At 48.7% G+C, this 13,632-nt stretch overlaps 1 protein-coding gene across 2 annotated transcripts in view; it reads right to left on the reverse strand.

The window, feature by feature from the left end:
• Positions 1 to 3,592, reverse strand: part of TMEM184B (transmembrane protein 184B) — a 50,223-nt gene extending 46,631 nt beyond the window's left edge. For both annotated transcript variants that reach the window (XM_065943764.1, XM_065943754.1), the window contains exon 1: positions 3,457 to 3,592. The gene's annotated coding sequence lies outside the window, so the exon portion shown is untranslated. The remainder of the gene's footprint in view (positions 1 to 3,456) is intronic.
• Positions 3,593 to 13,632: the final 10,040 nt, after the last annotated feature.

Below are 13,632 nucleotides of genomic sequence, written 5' to 3' on the forward strand. Positions count from 1 at the left end.
CAGAACAGCCAGAAAGAACTGAATTTCCAGCTCAGAGAACCACCCCCACCACCAGCCACAGAGGCCAGGCCAGAACCACCATGACAGCAGTGGGCTCCAGAAGCCCGTCCTGCGTCACACAGGGCTGTCAACACCAGAAGCTGCTGGAAGAACAGAAGGGAAAGGCTACAGGGACCAAAAGGATGCCACTGACCTGAGGGAAAGTAAAAGGAAGAAAAGCCCCGTCTCCTTGGAGTTACCTGAAGGAAGGAAGGAAGGGGGAGACACTCCAACATACTGCACTGATATATGAAGCTGAGGATGTCGCTTGCTTTTTGACACCTTCAGGACTCCCTGCTGGCCACTCTGGGGTCAAGTTTGAACTCCTTAGAAGAGCCTTCAAAGGTTTTCAGGCCCTGGGACCTTGCAGCCATGTCTGGGAGGCGAGGTATTTCAAGCCTTTGCACTTCTTCCCGGGGGCTCCCTCTGCCTACAAGGCCCTATCCCTCTCCTTGGGCAGAGCATCCCCATCCTTCCAGACCTGGCCGGGGTTAGTGGGGAAGAGCATGGACTCCAAGGTCAGCTTCCCAACCAGTGCAGCTTTACCCTCCTAGGCTGCCTCCTCTGAAAAACATGGAGAAAACTGTCCCCACCTCACTGGGTGGTGGGGGATGAAACGCAGTAATTCACGAAAGTGCTTAGAACTGTGCCTGGCACACAGTAAGTGCTTAATAAACGAGCTGTTGTTCCTATTGTCCTCTGGCCCCGCTAGGGCCCTCTGTTTTCACCACAAGCAGAGCACTGTCTGTCACATATCTGTTACCCGGTGGACAGGCTCAGCCAATCACTGCCTTGCAGGAGACACAACCCACGACTCGGCACAGTAGGTCTTCAACCTACCCACACAGTAGGTCTTCAACAAGCGCTCACCACCTGTGAGGGTCCAACGGCAGACTCCCCCCAGAGCTCTTCCAGGGCCCAGCTGCTGGCCTTCCACAGCTCACACACCAAATCCCGTCTCCAGGCCCAGCAGAGTGAGAAGAGCATTCACAGTTACTTGGTTTCAAAACAATGAAGGGCTGTCCTCTGCCTTCCCAGGCTGCTTCCACTCCAGGGAATTCACAGGGAGAAATGAGCACAGCAGGGACTGGAAATAGCACGGAGCCCCTCTCGGGGAAGAGAGCACGGCTGGCCCGCCCGGAGCCAGGAGCAAAACCTCAAAGGCAGAGGAGAAAACAGCCTCCAGACCGAAGCCCGAGCTCCACAGAACTCGGCCAACCCCAGCGAAGTAGGACAAGATCACTTGCACCCATTTCGCCTAGAAGCTCTTCCTCCCACCCTCTTGGTGACCTTTAGATGGGGTTCCTGGTATAACCCACTACCACGTGGGAGCAACTGACAACACATCCCCCCAAGGCTGCACAAAGGAACCAGGTTGCCTGGGGTTCCTGGAGGGAGCTAACGACACCTTCTCCACGCTCACTAGTTATCAGGGTCTGGATTGAGGTCACTATCTACGTCCATCTCCCAGCAGACCAGAAGCCCTCAGAGGCCAGGCACCAGGTCCCATTCATCTTTAAACCCCTGTGCCCCTAGCATAGTGCCTGGCACGTAGTAGATGCTCAGTAAGCTGTGCATGCTCAGCTGCTAAGTCCTGTCCGACTCTTTGCGACCCTATGGACTGTAGCCCACCAGGCCCCTCCATCCATGGGATTTTCCCAAGGAAGAATACTGCAAAAAAAAAAAAAAAGAATACTGCAGCGGGTTGCCATTTCATACTCCAGGGGCTCCTCCTGACCCAGAGATCAAACCCGCATCTCCTATATTAGCAGGCGGATTCTTTACCACTGAGCCACCTAGGAAGTCCTGTTGGGTAAGATACAAGGCAGCAAAACCTGGCAGCAAGAGACAGGTGCTGGTTCCTGGACCACTCCATCCGGGCCTCCCACATGCACAGACAAGGAGTCATGTGCTCCCTCTGGGTCCCACTTTCCACATTTGTAAAGAGGGATAACAAACCGTTCTGTATTCACACAGCCTCAGAGAGAACGAACTGGGGAAACACACATGGAAAGAACCATAGCATCAGAGGAATGCTAGTTACCCTTCCATTTCAGTTCAGCTCTCTCTGCACCTTCCCACCTCATGCTGGAGCCTTTTCTGCTGGCCATGTGCCCCCTCCCCCAGCACTGAACCTACTCTGCATTGCCTCTGTTGTTTTATATCTTTCACATCATTGTGACTACTTGGTTTTAAGTTCGACTCCCCCACCGACCGGAGAGGTCCTGAATCCCAGAGGCACCATGTGTTCGTGTTCAAAGCCTGATAAAATGGGCACACAGGCCTGACTGCAGGGCCCCTCCCACCCACAGTCCAAGCTCTGATACACACACACACACGCACAGTATCCTCCAGCACACCGAAAAGGAAGGGCGATAGGAAGGGATGTTGCACACGTAACCTGTGAAAGAGTCACACCTCTGAGACCTGCGCCTCCTCAGCAGGTGTGTGAGCTTGTTTGCCTGGCTGCCTCCGCGGCACAAGGGCCTCCAGGGCACTGATTGCTGCTTCTTTCCTTACATAAAGCACCAGGCAGTCAGATAAATAATACATGGCCTTTGCCTCACTCGCAAGTATCAGACGTGCAAACACCTGCTTAGTCCCACAGTGCCCTGGGTGTTTGTGTGTGTGTGTGTGTGTAATGCCTGACCTTACACAACTCCAGAGGGCATATATAAGTTGGGAACTGATACTCATGCCCACCTCTCAACCCTATCCTCTAGCCACGGCCTGGAGTCCATCAGCGCTGGACCCCATTAGCGTGTCCAGGGAGGAAACCGAGGGGAGGCATGCACACACCCTAAACCAGTCTCGGGGGGTCCCTTCCCCAGAAAACATCCTTGGAGCCCCAGGTCCCTGCCAGTGCCCCTCCAGATTGCAGACCTGTATGCAAGCCGTGTACACCTTCATGCACGCATCCCCGGGAGGCCTTGCCAGGCCAGCCACCATCCCAGATCACAGCTCCCCCCCGCACAGGAGCTCCCCCACTCACTCGGTCGTGCCAGGCGCCAGCACACCCACCAGGCGCACACAATCCCACTTGCAAACGGCCTGTCCAGCCCGCCTCCCCTCTTCCCCCAGCCACCCCCAGGGGCAGGTCCGATTACACTCCAGGCGCGGGCCCCGCCACGTTGGCGAGGAGGGGGCCAGGGCACACCCACGGGCGGCCCCGCGACCTCGCAGGGCGGGGAGAAGGCGCAGGGCTAGGCCGGCGGGGCCGCAGACGCCCCCTCCCTCTGCTGCCAAGACAGCCGCCTTCGTCCCCTTTCCCGCCTGAGGACCTGCGGCCAAGGCGACCCGCGGGGACGACCCCCCAAGCGGGCCCCTCCAGATCGGAGCAGCTCCTAGGTCCCCGAGAACCCTCGGCTACCTCCCCCCGCCTCGGGGCCTCCAGCGCAGGGCCGGTGGGCAGGGTACCTCAGGAGCCCATGGCGGCGGCGTGTGCGGGCGACGCGCGGCAGCCGGACTGGGAGAACGAGGCAGGCGGACAGCACAGCGGCCCCGAAGTCTCGCCGCTGGCCGGCGCGTCCCGGGCCCAGCCGAGTGCCGCCGCGGCGCGCCTGCGCACTGAGCGCGCCGCCGGGGAGGGCGGGGCGGCGAACGCGAGGCTGAGATCACCCGCCCGGCCTTAAAGGGGCCGCGGCCCCAAACCCCTGGTGGTGGGAGCGATCTCGGCTCTCCAGGCTCTAGCAAACCAGTCGAGTCGCCTCCCCCGACTCCATCCGACCCCCACCAACCCCGCCCACTACTGAGCTTCTTGGGGTGCAGGGACAGAGTAGTGGGCTCCAAGCTCTGTCCTGGCACTCTAAGTCTTTATGGAACGTCACTTCTTTTAACCCTAACTCCCTCCATTTGGGCCTGTTTGAAAATGAAACAGTAACGGTTTTTTAATCGAGGGAAGGATGCAGGTGTTTGTGGAATGAATGTCTACTGAAGTGCTGTGTGCAATCGAAATGAAATTGCAAAGGAGAGGAAGAGGTTTTTCTTCCCACTCCACTTAGCAGAGCTTCTGTCTTGCCCCACCTTACTCTAGGTAGCATAACTAGCAAATTCTTCAGATATCATTCAAACCGCCCACCTCATTTCTATGTGCCAGGTCCACACCAAACAGCAGTTTAACTGAAAAACAGAAAATCCAATCAAGTTTTGGCTTTGGTGTGTTCAAGATCCCCACAGTTATTTCTATCCTCAGCCCTGACTCCTCCCCTGAACTGTGTACTCAACACCTCATCCTTGAGGTCCAATAGGAGCTCAAAGTCAACAGGCCCACAACAGAACCATCTCCTCTCAAACTGCAGAGACCTGCACTCTCATAGCCTATCCACAACAGCAGTTAACAGCTCCACCCTTCCAACACCAGCCCAGAACTCCTGGAGTTACCCTAAGATCCTTCCTCTCACCTCCTTACCCACTAGACCAGGAAATTATGTTGTCTTCGTGCTAAGTCACTTCTGTCGTGTCAACTATTTGCGACCCCATGGACTGTAGCCCACCAGGTTCCTCTGTAGGTGAGATTTTCCAGGCAAGAATACTGGAATGTGTTGCCATGCCCTCCTCCAGAGGATCTTCCCCACTCAGGGACTGAACCTGCGTCTCTTACGTCTCCTGCATTGGCAGCTGAATTCTTTACCACTGGCACCAACTAGACTCAGACCTCTTCCACCCCATCTCCATTGCTACCAACCACTTTGCTTACTTTCTGTCCATAATTATTGCAATATTCTTGTTAGGGAATGAATGTTTGTATCCCCCCCAGATTCATATGCTGAAATCCTAACCTCCAAACGTGATGGTGTTAGGAGTTGGGGATGGAAGGTGATTAGCTCATCTAGGTGGAGCAGAGCAACTTTTGGAGCAAACTTAAATAGGATTTAAAAAGAGACCCCAGAGAACTCTGTAGCCTGCTTTCTGCCTTCTGAGAATACAGAAAGAAGTTGGCAGTCTATAACCCAAAAAAGGGTCCTCAGCAGAACCTATCATGCTGGAAGGCAGCCCGATCTTGAACTTCCAGCTTCCAGAACTATGAGAAGTAAGTGTCTCTTGTTGATAAGCCACTCAGTCTACAGTAATCTGTTATAGCAACCCAAGCTGACCAGTTGAATGGTTCTATGAAGACCTACAAGACCTTCTAGAAATAACTCCCAAAAAAGATGTACTTTTCATTATAGGGGACTGGAATGCAAAAGTAGGAAGTCAAGAGATACCTGGGGGCAGATTTGGCCTTGGAGTACAAAATGAAGCAGGGCAAAGGCTAACAGAGTTTTGCCAAGAGAACGCACTGGTCATAGCAAACACCCTCTTCCAACAACACAAGAGAAGACTCTACACATGGACATCACCAGATGGTCAACACTGAAATCAAATTGATTATATTTTTTGCAGTCAAAGATGGAGAAACTCTCTACAGTCAGCAAAAACAAGACCAGGAGCTGACTGTGGCTCAGATCATGAACTCCTGATTGCCAAACTCAGACTTAAAATTGAAGAAAGTAGGGAAAGTCACTAGACCATCCAGATATGACCTAAATCATATCCTTTACAATTATACAGTGGAAGTGACAAATAGAATCAAGAGATTAGATTTGATAGAGTGCCTAAAGAACTATGGACATGACTATGGTATGTGATATTGTACAGGAGGCAGTGATCAAGACCATCCCCAAGAAAAAGAAATACAAAAAGGCAAAACGGTTGTCTGAGGAGGCCTTACAAATAGCTGAGAAAATAAGAGAAGCTAAAGGCAAAGAAGAAAAGGAAAGATATACCCATTTGTATGCAGAGCCAAAGCCTTTGACTGTTTGAATCACAACAAACTGGGAAATTCTTAAAGAGTTGGGAATACCAGACCACCTTACCTACCTCCTGAGAAATCTGTTTGCAGGTCAAGAAGCAACAGTTAGAACTGGACATGGAACAACAGACTGGTTCCAAATTGGGAAAGGAGTATGTCAAGGCTGCCTATTGTCACCCTGCTTATTTAACTTATATGCAGAGTACATCACGAGAAATGCCGGGCTGGGTAAAGCACAAGCTGGAATCAAGATTGCCGGGAGAAATATCAATAACCTCAGATACGCAGATGACACCACCCTTAATGGCAGAAATTGAAGAAGAACTAAAGAGCTAAAGAGCCTCTTGATGGAAGTGAAAGAGGTCAAAAAGTTGGCTTAAAACTCAACATTCAGAAAACTAAGATCATGACATCCAGTCCCATCACTCATGGAAAATAGGTGGGGAAACAATGGAAACAGTGACAAACTTTATTTTGGGGGGTTCTAAAATCACTGCAGATGGTGACTGCAACCATGAAATTAAAAGACACTTGCTGCTTGGAAGAAACGCTATGACCAACCTAGACAGCATATTAAAAAGCAGAGACATTACTTTGCCAACAAAGGTCCATCTAGTCAAAGTTATGGTTTCTCCAGTAGTCTTTACCAGTTGAGCCACAAGGGAAGCCCATGGAAGTGAGTGTTGGACCATAAAGAAAGCTGAGCGCCAAAGAATTGATGCTTTTGAACTGCGGTGTTGAGAAGATTCTTGAGAGTCCCCTGGACTGCAAGGAAATCAAACCAATCCATCCTAAAGGAAATCAATCCTGAATATTCATTGGAAGAACTGATGCTGAAGCTGAAATTCCAATACGTTGGCCACCTAATGTGAAGAACTGACTCATTGGAAAAGACCCTGATGCTGGGAAAGATTGAAGGCAGGAGGAGAAGGGAACGACAGAGGAGGAGATGGTTGGATGGCATCAGTGACTCGATGGACATGAGTTTGACCAAGCTCAGAGAATTGGTAATGGACATGGAAGCCTGGTGTACTGCAGTTCATGGGGTCACAAAGAGTCAGACATGACTGAGCAGCTGAACTGAACCAAAGCTGGTGAGGATGATTGTGATATTTTCCTAATCTGTTTCCCTTTCTCCAGGCTTTCCTGGTGCCCCAGTCTACTTCAGTGCAGGAGCCAGAGGATTCTTTTATTTATTCTTTAAGGTATGGGTTTTTTTTGTTGTTGTTTTTTTTTTTTTGACGTGGACCATTTTAAAGTCTTTATTGAATTTGTTACAATATTGTTTCTGTTGTATGGCCATGAGGCATGTGGGAGACTAGCTCCCCAACCAGGGATCAAGCCTACCTCCTGCATTGGAAGGGGAAGTCCTAACCCCTGGACCACCAGGGAAGTCCTCAGAGGGATTCTTTTAAAATTTAACTCAGAACATAGCACTTGTTTGCTCAAAGCCTTCCACTGGCTGCCCAGTTCACTCTGAGTAAAAGCCAAAGACCTTACAGATCCCTGCTGAGTCTTCCCTTGCTTCATCTAACATTCCACCCACCCAGCCATGTCTGACCTCATCTCCTGTTTCTTTCCCTCCATGCTGACCCCTTGCTGTTTCTAGAACAAAGGAAGCCTTGGCCTCAAATCCTTTGCACTGGCTGTTCCAGCCTGCTGGGACTGCTGTTCCCTCAGATACCTACTGCCATTCCCCAGTGGCTCAACAGTAAAGAATCCGCCTGCAATGCAGAAGATGTGCCAGGTTTGATTCCTGGGGCAGAAAGATGCCCTGGAGAAGGAAATGGCAACCCACTCTGGTGTTCTTGGCTGGAGAATCCCATGGACAGAGGAGCCTGGCGGGTTATAGTCCATGGGGTTGCAAAAGAGTCAGACACGACTTAGTGACGGAACACACACAGAGATACCTGAGTGCCCCCTCCTCCACTTCCTCCTAGGGTTTACTGACACATTCCCCACTCAGGAAGCCTGCCTTGACCACGCTAGTGAAATTGCCAAACTCCTTACCTGCAACTCCTGATTCCCCCTTTCCAGGCTCCAGTTTTCCCCACATCACTTAATTTCTATCATAACATAATTCGCCTATTTTACTGTTTGTCTTCAACCCGTAAGACATAAACTCTAGAAGAACAAAGATTTTGTCCTTGTTGTTTCCTGATAGAATCCCAGTACTTAGTACAAGGGCTGGTATAGACAACAGGCTCAAAGAGTATTTGTAGCATGAACAAAGATCTTCTAGAGAAAGTCTTCTAGGCAAATTCCTTCCCAGCCCCCAGGTAGGAAGTTGCTCAGGGCTTTCCCAGCACACAAACAACATTTATCATCAGTTGCATCATCTTCACTTGCTCTTGACTTCCTGATTCTCTCTCCCTACACGTGAACCCCTCCAGGGCAAGTCCTTGTCTCAGTTATCACCATATCTTATGCTTAGCATAGAAACCTAGAAAACAGACACATCTGGCATCAGACCAAACCACACCCTTATTCAAGTTCTTAGTCCCTGTTCACCGAGCTCAATCTTTGAGTTTCAATTTACAGAGGCCTCAGGCTGGCAGGAGCAGAGGCAGGTGGTGAGTATTTTTAGGTTTGGGTTGTTCAGAAAGGGGCTCACACACAGAAAGTCACCTGGCCTGAGTGACATGGCAGGTTGGCAGCAGGTGGCACTGGGAGCCCTCATTGTTTCCTCCTTGTCTTTCCTCATCCTCTCCCCAGGCTGTCTAATTTAGAAGATACATGTTTCCCTGCTCTGTCGCCTCCTCACTCCTTGCAGATTCTCAGCCACCCTGGCTCAAAGATGTCACTCACATCAGTCCCCTCTCCCTTTATGCCCAAGGCCACTGTCCTGGTTCAGGTCCCCTTGGTGTGTGTTAGTTGCTCAGTCATGTCTGACTCTCTGTGACCCCCTGGACTGCAGTCTGCCAGGCTCCTCTGTCCGTGGAATTCTCCAGGCAACAATCCTGGAGTGGGTTGCCATTTACTTCTCTAGCAGGATCCCCTTAGTTCTGGACAATAATAACAGTTCCCCAGCCCACCAGGCACCTTTACCCCTGCTCACTGGCTATAGGAGGAGCCTTTTTCCATTTCCAGCAACCAGCTACTCTTCCTTCAAAGGCCAATTCAGATGTCATCCTTTGGTTCTTTCTAGATCCCCACCTCCCCCACCCTCCCTTCCCCCATTCTGTTTTAATTAGCTTCTCCCAACAAAAAAAACTCACAAATGATTTGAAACTCATCACAGAATAGTTAAGTAATTATGGTAGATCCATGGCCCTAGTGGAAAACAACCTGCCTGCCAATGTAGGAGATGTAAAAGACTGGAGTTTAATCCCTGGGTCGGGAAGATCCCCTGAAGAAGGGCATGGCAACCTATTCCAGTATTTTTGTCTGGAGAATCCCATGAGCAGAAGGGCAGAGGGACCTGGTAGGCTATAGTCCATGGGTTTGCAAGGAGACAGTCAGAGACAGCTGAAGCAACTTAGCACGCAGACACACACACAATGATATATATCGTGTAGATATCAGAACAGCCTCTACGCATTACAAATAACAAGGGGACAATGATTAGGAAGACTACTCATCGGAAAAGGTAATAAATTTGTAATAAAAAGTAATAAATTTGCATGGCAGCCTGATCTGAACTCTGCAGTAAAAAAAAGAAAAAAAGTTTTAGAAGAAAGATTGGAAGGAAATATAACAAAATGTTAATAGTGGGTTCTCCTAAGTAGCAGGATTATGAATATTAGTTATCTTCTCTCCCCACCTCCTTCTCTCTCTTTTACTTGTTTAATTTTTGTTTGCATTTTCCAAAATGTGTTTGCAAAAAGTGTGCAATGTTTTCAAAGTAAGAAAACAGGTTGTTTAAAGAAATGATTTGTTGTTCCCTTCTGTTTGCATCATTTCAGCTGAATGCACCTGGCTCTCCGCCCCACCCCACCCCCAGACTAAGGGCCTCTCATGGATAATGGGGACCAGGTTGGATTATCTCTGATCCCAAATCCACTCCTAGCATCTGTAGTAGAGTACAGAGGAAAGAACCAGGGCCTCAACGGTGCTACTGATGAGTGACCTAGAGCCCAGAGCACTTCAGATACACTTATCTGCAGTCTCTGCATCTCCCACTTGCCCCCAAGGATGCTGTGGGAGCTCTGGCCAGGTGCCCTGGAGAGGCAGTGTGGTGTGGCAAGCAGAGCACAGGGCCAGCTCCACTTACTTCCTAGCAGTATGGTTTTAGGCAGGTGGCTTTGCCTCTCTGAGGCTCAGTTTCCCCATCATACAAAGTGTTGACACAGAATTTTGCACACGGCTGACAAGAATGCTATAGTCTATGGCATGGGGCTGCCGAAGGCCCAACCAACTTATTACCCAAATTGGATCCGTTGGTTGCAGCAGATTAAAAGCCAATTCAAACTAACTTTTTAAAAAAAAGAAAGAGAATTTAAGTGCTCACTTAATTAGAACGTGTGAGGCACAGCTGGATGTGAGGCTTCACACACCTTCATTAGCTCACTATTTCTCTCATTCTCTTGGGGGGGGGGGTGTGAGGGGCTTGTTCCCAGGTGGTCTTTCCCTCTACAACAAACAGAATACCTTTCCTTTTGTGGCTGTTGTTCAGTCGCTCAGTCGTGTCCGACTCTTTGTGACCCCATGGACTGCAGCACGCCAGGCTTCCCTGTCCTTTACTATCTTCCAGAGCTTGCTCAAACTCATGTCCCTTGAGTCGGTAATGCCATCCAACCATCTCGTCCTCTGTTGTCCCCTTCTCCTCCTGTCCTCAATCTTTCCCAGCATCGGAGTATTTTCTAATGAGTTGGTTCTTCCCATCAGGTGGCCAAAGTATTGAAGTTTCAGCTTCAGCATCAATCCTTCCGATGAATATTCAGGGTTGATTTCCTTTGGGATTGACTGGTTTGTTCTCCTTGCTGTCCAAGGGACTCTCAAGGGTCTTCTTCCAGCACCACAGCATCTTCTTCAGCATTCAGCCTTCTTTATGGTCCAACTCTCATGTCCATACATGACTACTGGAAAAACCATAATACCTTTCCCAAGAATTCCAAAAATTCTGTTCCATAATTGCCTCTGATTGGCCCATCTTGGGTCACTTTCCCATCTCTGAGCCAGTCACTGGAGCCAGGAGCTGCAGTGCTCCAACTGGCCAGGCCTAGGTCAATGGCCGTTTGGTGATGTCCAAGTGTAAAGTCATCTCTTGTGTTGTTGAAAAAGGGTGTTTGCTATGACCAGTGCATTCTCTTGGCAGAATTCTGTTAGCCTTTGCCCTGCTTCATTTTGTACTTCAAAGCCAAACTTGCACGTTACTCCTACTTTTGCGTTACAATCCCCTATAGTGAACAGGACATCATTTTTGGGTGTTAGTTCCAGGAGGTCTTCTAGGTCTTCATGGAACTGATCAACTTTAGCTTCTTTGACATAAGTGGTTGGGGCATAGACTTGGATTACTGTGATATTGAATGGTTTGCCTTGGAAACGAATTGAGATCATTCTGTCAATTTTAAGTTTGCACCCAAGTACTGCATTTTGGACTCTTTCATTGGTTAAGCAACAGTTTAAACCCTATTTGGAACAACTGACTGATTCAGAATTGAGACAGGAGTACGACAAGGCTGTTTGTTGTCACCCTGTTTATTTAGCTTATATGCAGAGCACATCATATGAAATGCCGGGCTGGATGAGTTACAAGCTGGAATCAAGATTGCCAGGTGAGATAGCGACAACCTCAGATATGCAGATGATACCATTCTAATGGCAGAAAGCTAGGAGGAACTAAAGAGCCTCTTGTTAAGGGTGAAGGAAGAGAGTGTAAAAGCTGGCTTAAAACTCAATATTAAAAAAACTAAGATCATGGCATCTGGTCCCATCACTTCATGGCAAATAGAAAAGGAAAAGGAGGAAGCAGTGACAGATTTACTCTTTTTAGGCTCTAAAATCACTGCAGATGGTGACTACAGCCATGAAATTAGAAGACGATTGCTTCTTGGCAGGAAAGCTATGACAAACCTAGATGGTGTGTTAAAGAGCAAAGACATCACTTTGCTGACAAAAGTCCGTATAGTTAAGGCTGTGGTCCTTCCAGTAGTCATGTTCAGATGTGAGAGTTGGACCGTAAAGAAGGCTGAGTGCCACAGAATTGATGCTTTTGAACTGTGATGCTGGAGAAGACTCTTGAGAGTCCCTTGAAAAGCAAGGAGATCAAGTCAGTCATTCTTAAAGGAAATCAACCCTGAATATTCATTGGAAGCACTGATACTGAAGCTGAAGCTCCAGCACTTTGGCTACCTGATGTGAATAGCTGACTCATTGGAAAATACTCTGATACTAAGAAAGATTGAGGGCAAGAGGAGAAGGGAGCAACAGAGGATGAGATGGTTGAATGGCATCATCATTCAATGGACATGAGTTTGAGCAAACTCTGGGAGAGGATGAAGGACAGGGAAGCCTGGTGTGTTGCAGTTCATGGGATTGCAAAAGAGTCAGACATGATTTGGCAATTGAGCAACAACAACCATACCGTCATTTCAGGGCTGATGTGAAAATGAAATAACACAAGAAAGGTTACTAGCATGGGGCTTGACATGCTGTAAGGACTCAGGAAGTATTGTATATATTTACTTATCTATTTTTAGGCCATGCCAAGCTTGTGGCTCAGCTGATAAAGAATCTGCCTGCAATGCGGGAGACCTGGGTTCAATCCCTGGGTTGGGAAGATCCCCTGGAGAAGGAAAAGGCTCCCCATTCATGTATTCTGGCCTGGAGAATTTCATGTACTGTATAGTCCAGGAAGTTGAAAAGAGTCGGATACAACTGAGCGACTTTCACTTTCACTTTTCACTTAAGCCAACAAGTGAGACCTTAGTTCCCTGACCAGGGATTGAACCCTAGCCTCTGCATTGGCCATGAGTAGTCTTAACCTCTGGACTGCTGGGGAAGTCCTCAAGAAAGTGTTGTGTTTTTGTTTTTTTTTTTAGTTACATTTGACTCTTTGAAACCCCATGGACTATATAATCCATGGAATTCTCTAGGCCAGAAGACTGGAGTGCATAGCCTTTCCCTTCTCCAGGGGATCTTCCCAACCCAGGATTCGAACCCAGGTCTCCTGCATTGCAGGCAGATTCTTTACCAGCTGAGCCACAAGGGAAGACCGAAGGTGCTATTTTTAATATCTATAAATATAACTAGCAAGAAGGCCTTTCCTGAAACTCCTGTTTGCAACTGAAAACATAAACAAGCCCAACTGGGTCAGTTTTGATGACCCTGCTTCAAACTCTGGCACCAGTGATTCTGTCCACAGCAACCACCTTGTGTTGTTCCCATCACCTGGACCACACTTCTTCTCACACCCTTTTCTTTCCCTAGTTAATTTCTGCCCCTCCCTCAGGTCCCTGATAAAATGTCAGTTCCCCTGGATATGTCATTTATGTCATTAAGTAGAGAAAAGAAAATACTGTGCAGAACAGTATTAAATATATCATTTATGCAAATATATGTGTGTACATCTATTTGTATGTGGTTTAAAATGCATAGTTACTGAAGCTGTCCTCTACAGCCCCTGAACCGCAATTACTGAACCTGCACATGGCAGCTACTGAAGGCAGCGTGCTCTAGAGCCAGAGCTCCCCATCAAGAGAAGCCACCACAGTGAGAAGCCCACACACAGCAACAAAGACCCAGCACAGCCAAAAATAAATGCTTTGAAAAAAAAATACATAAAAAAACAGGGAATGCCCTGGCAGCCCAGTCGTTAGGGACTCTGGGGCTTTCACTGCAGAGGGTGTGTGTTCAATCCC

The sequence above is a fragment of the Muntiacus reevesi genome, chromosome 1 (genome assembly GCF_963930625.1).
Source record: "Muntiacus reevesi chromosome 1, mMunRee1.1, whole genome shotgun sequence".
NCBI lineage: Eukaryota > Metazoa > Chordata > Mammalia > Artiodactyla > Cervidae > Muntiacus > Muntiacus reevesi.